The sequence below is a fragment of the Trachymyrmex septentrionalis genome, unplaced genomic scaffold (assembly GCF_001594115.1).
Source record: "Trachymyrmex septentrionalis isolate Tsep2-gDNA-1 unplaced genomic scaffold, Tsep1.0 scaffold14, whole genome shotgun sequence".
Taxonomy (NCBI): Eukaryota; Metazoa; Arthropoda; class Insecta; order Hymenoptera; family Formicidae; genus Trachymyrmex; species Trachymyrmex septentrionalis.
In genome coordinates this window covers 2291400-2296345 of record NW_017304543.1, presented here as the reverse complement: position 1 = coordinate 2296345, position 4946 = coordinate 2291400, and the positions used below count along the sequence as shown (strand labels likewise).

The window sequence follows — 4946 nt, the reverse complement described above, 5'->3', positions numbered from 1 at the left end:
TATATATGCAATATATATATATATATATATATATATATAAATAAGAAAAGTATATATAGATAAAAATGAAATTAGTCTTCTAATTCACTCTCTTAAAAAGAGAGAAAATCAATTTTGTACTTGGGGACATAAAATTTAGATTAATCCTCTTTGCACTCCGAAAAAAGTGTGGTTTATTGGTGTTGCGCTGTTGCACGGAGATATGTTCGTAGAGAGGTTTCGCAATAAGAAAGTGTACTTTATGACAGCACATAACTCTTCTTACAATCTTGAAGATTAGACCATTTTTTACGAGCGTGTCTTGTACATTATCGTTTGTCCATCTTAAGTGAATATGTACGCTGTTAAAATTGATAATGTCAAATTATTAGTTATTTTTAATTATTTTTATAATTCAATATTTTATAGCTTTCCAATCGCCACTGTTCCTATTTAATATATATTGTTAATTTAACTAAAACAATGGAGTTAAACAATTTAACTCAAGAAAATTCATTAAATTTAACTTAATTTTTGTTTATTATTTACTAAGTACAAACGTTTGCATTTACTAAATTCTACAGAAAATGAATTGATTTTGATACATATGAAAATTAAAAGTATTGTAATAAAACGTTATTTAATTCCTTTATTTAGGGATCGGGTTATTATTGTTCCTTTAATATTTAACAATATGGAGAGACAAAGGCTTAACGTTGCATTTTTCTTTTTATGACAGTATTACAATTGAACGTTGACAGGAGCAGGTACTGATATTTAATTAACAGAAAAAAAAGCGGTAAATTTAAATTCGACTCGAGGCGACGCCGATAGACCGCAACTGTATTGTTGACTCGTATTGTTGTCTGTCTAGCGGTGCGTTTCAACCGTTAAACGGAGACACTTTTGCGCTTCCGTTACCGCTGATAAAATCCCGCAGATCGCGCAGCGTCGCCGTCGGCAGTGTGATTTCGTGCGAGACGCCTTTTTACGAAGTCGAGTCGCGCTCACGTCGCGACGCGGTTCGCGCGGAATTCCAACGCTCCAAATTGAATTTCTCATTGTACAATACTCACGTAGAGCCGGGGCTCCCGTCCGACCGACTGCTCGGCTTCACGGATACCCGTCGGCGGGTTTGCTCGCGCGTGAGACGCGCGTGTCATTGTTACTCCAGAAGGTCGACCGATAGCTGTCAGAACTTGTTTCGTGCTGCTGCCTGATCGCGCGATCTGCAAACAAACGATATCTAATTGTGAATTTTTTTTTTTTTATTCCACGATTATCGTTGCATTTCCCGCAGGAATCTACAATATATCTTTTGATATATATCTAGGATACTGCGTATATTATTTTAAATCAAATATCGAAATGATTTATCTTTGTTTACTTTGTGACATTTATAGATTGAGAAAATAATTTATTACAATTCATCTGATTCCGCTGAGGATGTAAAGCCTAATACGAGTCGCTTCGTACTTTTAGTTGCTAATTGAGTTATCAACTTTAACACGATCTATCATTTTCTCAGCGGGAACATTAAGTGTTTACTTATAGGATTTTCAACTCGTTGAATAAACTAGCGTAAATTTGAGGGAACGCTGGCACATGCGAAATTGTTCCTGTCTGAGGGAAATATATTTCGAAATTGGTGAAATAACATAAATAATACCGATGCGACTTCCTGTCGGTACTGTTTATATTTGCTTATTTCACAGCGATGACTGAAAAAGTAAATATTGCCGGAATATTCCAAGGAGAATATTCCTGGTAACCCCATTCCACTCTCGAGGCAGCGATCGATACTAATTTTGAACCGCCCAGTACGATAGTTAATTTCAAGGATAATCTACTCTGTGTTAATTTATTAGACCGCGGTTAAGAGTCGATATTTTGTGTGAGCATGCGCACGCGATGGTCGACGAGAAGAAAGTTTTAAATTTTAAAATCCTCATAGAAAGAAATTCTTCGAGTACGCGTTTTAGAATTATTATTCTATAATTGTTTTGTATGTTACAATTTAAATATTAACATTTTTTAATATTATTTTAAATATTAGTATTTTTAATATTATTTTAAATATTAGTATTTTAATTTTTTTAGTATTATGGATATAATATTGGTAACAAGTTCTCGAGTTGTTCGCTTCGAAGCTTGCGGCTGAATATCGATTTGCCAACATTGTAACGTGAACTTTAAAATTGCCGATTCCTTGCCGCTGTAAAGCGTGAAACCGCTATAAAAGTCGATAAACGCGTTGATCCTGTTTTTTTCCCTTCGGACACAACGAGCGAACTTTCCGCGTTTTTTTTTCTTATGTGCTTGAGGAATGCAAAACTGCATGAGGGTGGTTGGAAAACTTGTAACCGTTTCCCCGTCCTGTGTTACATTCTTCCCTTTTTTTTTTTCATTTTTTTGTTCCGGTATCCGCATTTTTGCTTAGCGTTAATGAAGTTGCCACTGAACGTGATGCATGAAGTAAACTTGCATGAAAAGGTTTACCGTCTCGCCAGTATCTCTTAATAAAGTTCAATTGTGATTTTATGCACTGGATTAACTTTTATTAAGGATGTTACATAAAAATCATAAGTCGCTTATTTAATCTTTTATTAAAGTAGTTTGCCAGAGATTAATTAATGTAATAAATATTTGAAATATTTCGTGCTACAAAGTAAATATACATATATAGGTATATAATAACGCTAAATAAAACGTAAGAAACGAATTGAACTTTATACGTTCTTGTTAATTTCGATTACGCAATTGATATAATAATTATTCAATAACTTTATATTAAATGAATTCTAATATATTAGATATGCATATTATAATGTAGTAGATTAATACTTGGAATGAAAAGAATTTAGAATTCTAATGCATTAAAAAACAAATTAAAAAAATTACAACGAACATTTAAAATTTATCATCTTTATCTAATATTAATTAAAAATTTTTTTGTTTAATGAGGTTATTAAGTTATTAAGTTAAGTTATTAAGGTTATTAAGTCATTATGTTATTAATTGCGTAATTGAAATCAGTTTATTAGAGAGAAAATATAAATTCGCTTCGACGTAGTTCGTTTTAGTCCATAATAAATATAGCCTAGACTGTTTCACGATGACATCGTGCGTCCCTTCATACGAGAGATTAATCGATAACGGTTATTAAACTTATCCTTTAGTAGGGTACGAATGAGCGATAAAACTTGCAAAATCATTTATAACTGGCGTTAAATTTAAGCAATTTTTGATCACGTCTAAATTGACACTGAAAATGTATATGAAACAGCATGAATATGTATATTCAAGAAATTGGATTGCTGTTCGAAAACTTTGTCTTCCGAGACTACAATAGGAACGTATGTCGCTTGTTGCAGATTCGCGCAAATGAAGGATGTTAGATGAGGAAGTTTGCGGGACTGCCTGAATTGCAGGTAAGTGTATAACATAAAGTCATATGAATAATCTCTTGAGCAGGACGTGTATTATTTAATTGCTCCGTGAGATTTTATTTCTGTATGTATACATTAATTCGTAATACAAAAATTTAATGAATGTAAAATGTATTGCATATTTTTAAATTATTTTGATAATTTTCTTAGCAATCTGTTATATTTTTTAAAAAGCTATTTAATGATAATATATTAAAGTTATAATTTTTAATCATTTATTATAAAATCTCTGTTTTATAAAATCATGATGACCGTTACTTATTGTCACATTAATTTTCGATATTCACTTAATCGGCTAAAAAATTTCCATTTGACCATGCTATTTTTACCCGAAGCGAAACTAATTGATGTCTTATTAAAAGAGTATTCAATTACGTTTAATACCAGTCTCACATTGTCCTACGTATCGATCTAATCGAGTGTTATGACGACTTATCGTCTGCCTCATTTGCATCTAGGGTTCCAGCTATTCAGCTACACATTTAATCTAATCAACCACCTGCTCATGATTATCTCAGGAGGTCACGATGTCACGTTGTATACCACCCGATGTTAATTTTATTTAGGTATAACCATCTGTGTAGCACCTCAAAATAACGTTACGTTATCACACGATACTTCCGAATGATCGTTTTTTTTAACAGATTTTTAATTGAAATATTACACACATACACAATAAGAGTTTATTTCAAAGACTCCTTTTGAAAAGAAAACCTTTGATACTTAATTGTAATTGATACTTAATTATTTAATAAAACCGTTTGATGTTCAATTGCTTACAACACAATCATTATTGTTGAATTGGCACCATAAATGTTTTTATCTGTACAGAGATTAAGCTGATGTTGAGCTTAAATTGAATGGTAATAACTATAGAAGTTATTTATATCTCCAATATAAGAAGTTCTTCAATTTTCTTCGCTTCCTAATTCATGAAGTGTCAATGTTATACATATGAAGTACGTTTCAATCGAGCTTGTTCGCTAATCGACGACCTTGACTCACATTAGCTATGCTGAACTGGGCAATGTAAGACCGTGATATTCTCACGGTACAGTTATGCCATGTTTTGTCGTTGTGACATGCATGCATCTGCCGATTAAATTTCTCAAAGGAATTATAATTACTCAAGGTTGTCGAAATTTTTTGAAATATTAATGTTTCGCTGATCTGCATACCGATTCTGTCATCAGTCGTGACGATAGAACTTTTAAGCTTTTAATTCTCTTTTCATTCTTGGTTGAATATTATCCTTCTCTTGAAAAACGTCTTGTACAAGTAATTTTATATTATAGTAAATATAAATCTAAGGAAAGATAGTAATTATTGCTGAAAGATCGTTGCATGCACGGAAAGAACGATTTTACGAAATATCTAAAAATTTAGGTAGACGCAGATCTGAGAATAATTTTGTTAGATCGTCCAAATAATTATGTAAGAATTTCAAGCATGATGAGTAATGTTGCAAGAAGCATTTTGACATTTAGCAACCAGTTTGAGCGTTCTACATAATTATTT

At 32.0% G+C, this 4946-nt stretch overlaps 2 protein-coding genes across 10 annotated transcripts in view; one reads left to right on the top strand and one right to left on the bottom strand.

Moving 5' to 3' along the window:
* LOC108745592 (probable beta-hexosaminidase fdl) overlaps window positions 1-4946 on the top strand; it is a 41937-nt gene that overhangs the window by 19270 nt on the left and 17721 nt on the right. For all 5 annotated transcript variants that reach the window (XM_018481829.1, XM_018481834.1, XM_018481833.1 and 2 more), the window contains exon 2: window positions 3354-3410. The gene's annotated coding sequence lies outside the window, so the exon portion shown is untranslated. The remainder of the gene's footprint in view (window positions 1-3353; window positions 3411-4946) is intronic.
* LOC108745593 overlaps window positions 1-4946 on the bottom strand; it is a 17394-nt gene that overhangs the window by 5477 nt on the left and 6971 nt on the right. For all 5 annotated transcript variants that reach the window (XM_018481835.1, XM_018481837.1, XM_018481839.1 and 2 more), the window contains exon 2: window positions 1056-1208. The gene's annotated coding sequence lies outside the window, so the exon portion shown is untranslated. The remainder of the gene's footprint in view (window positions 1-1055; window positions 1209-4946) is intronic.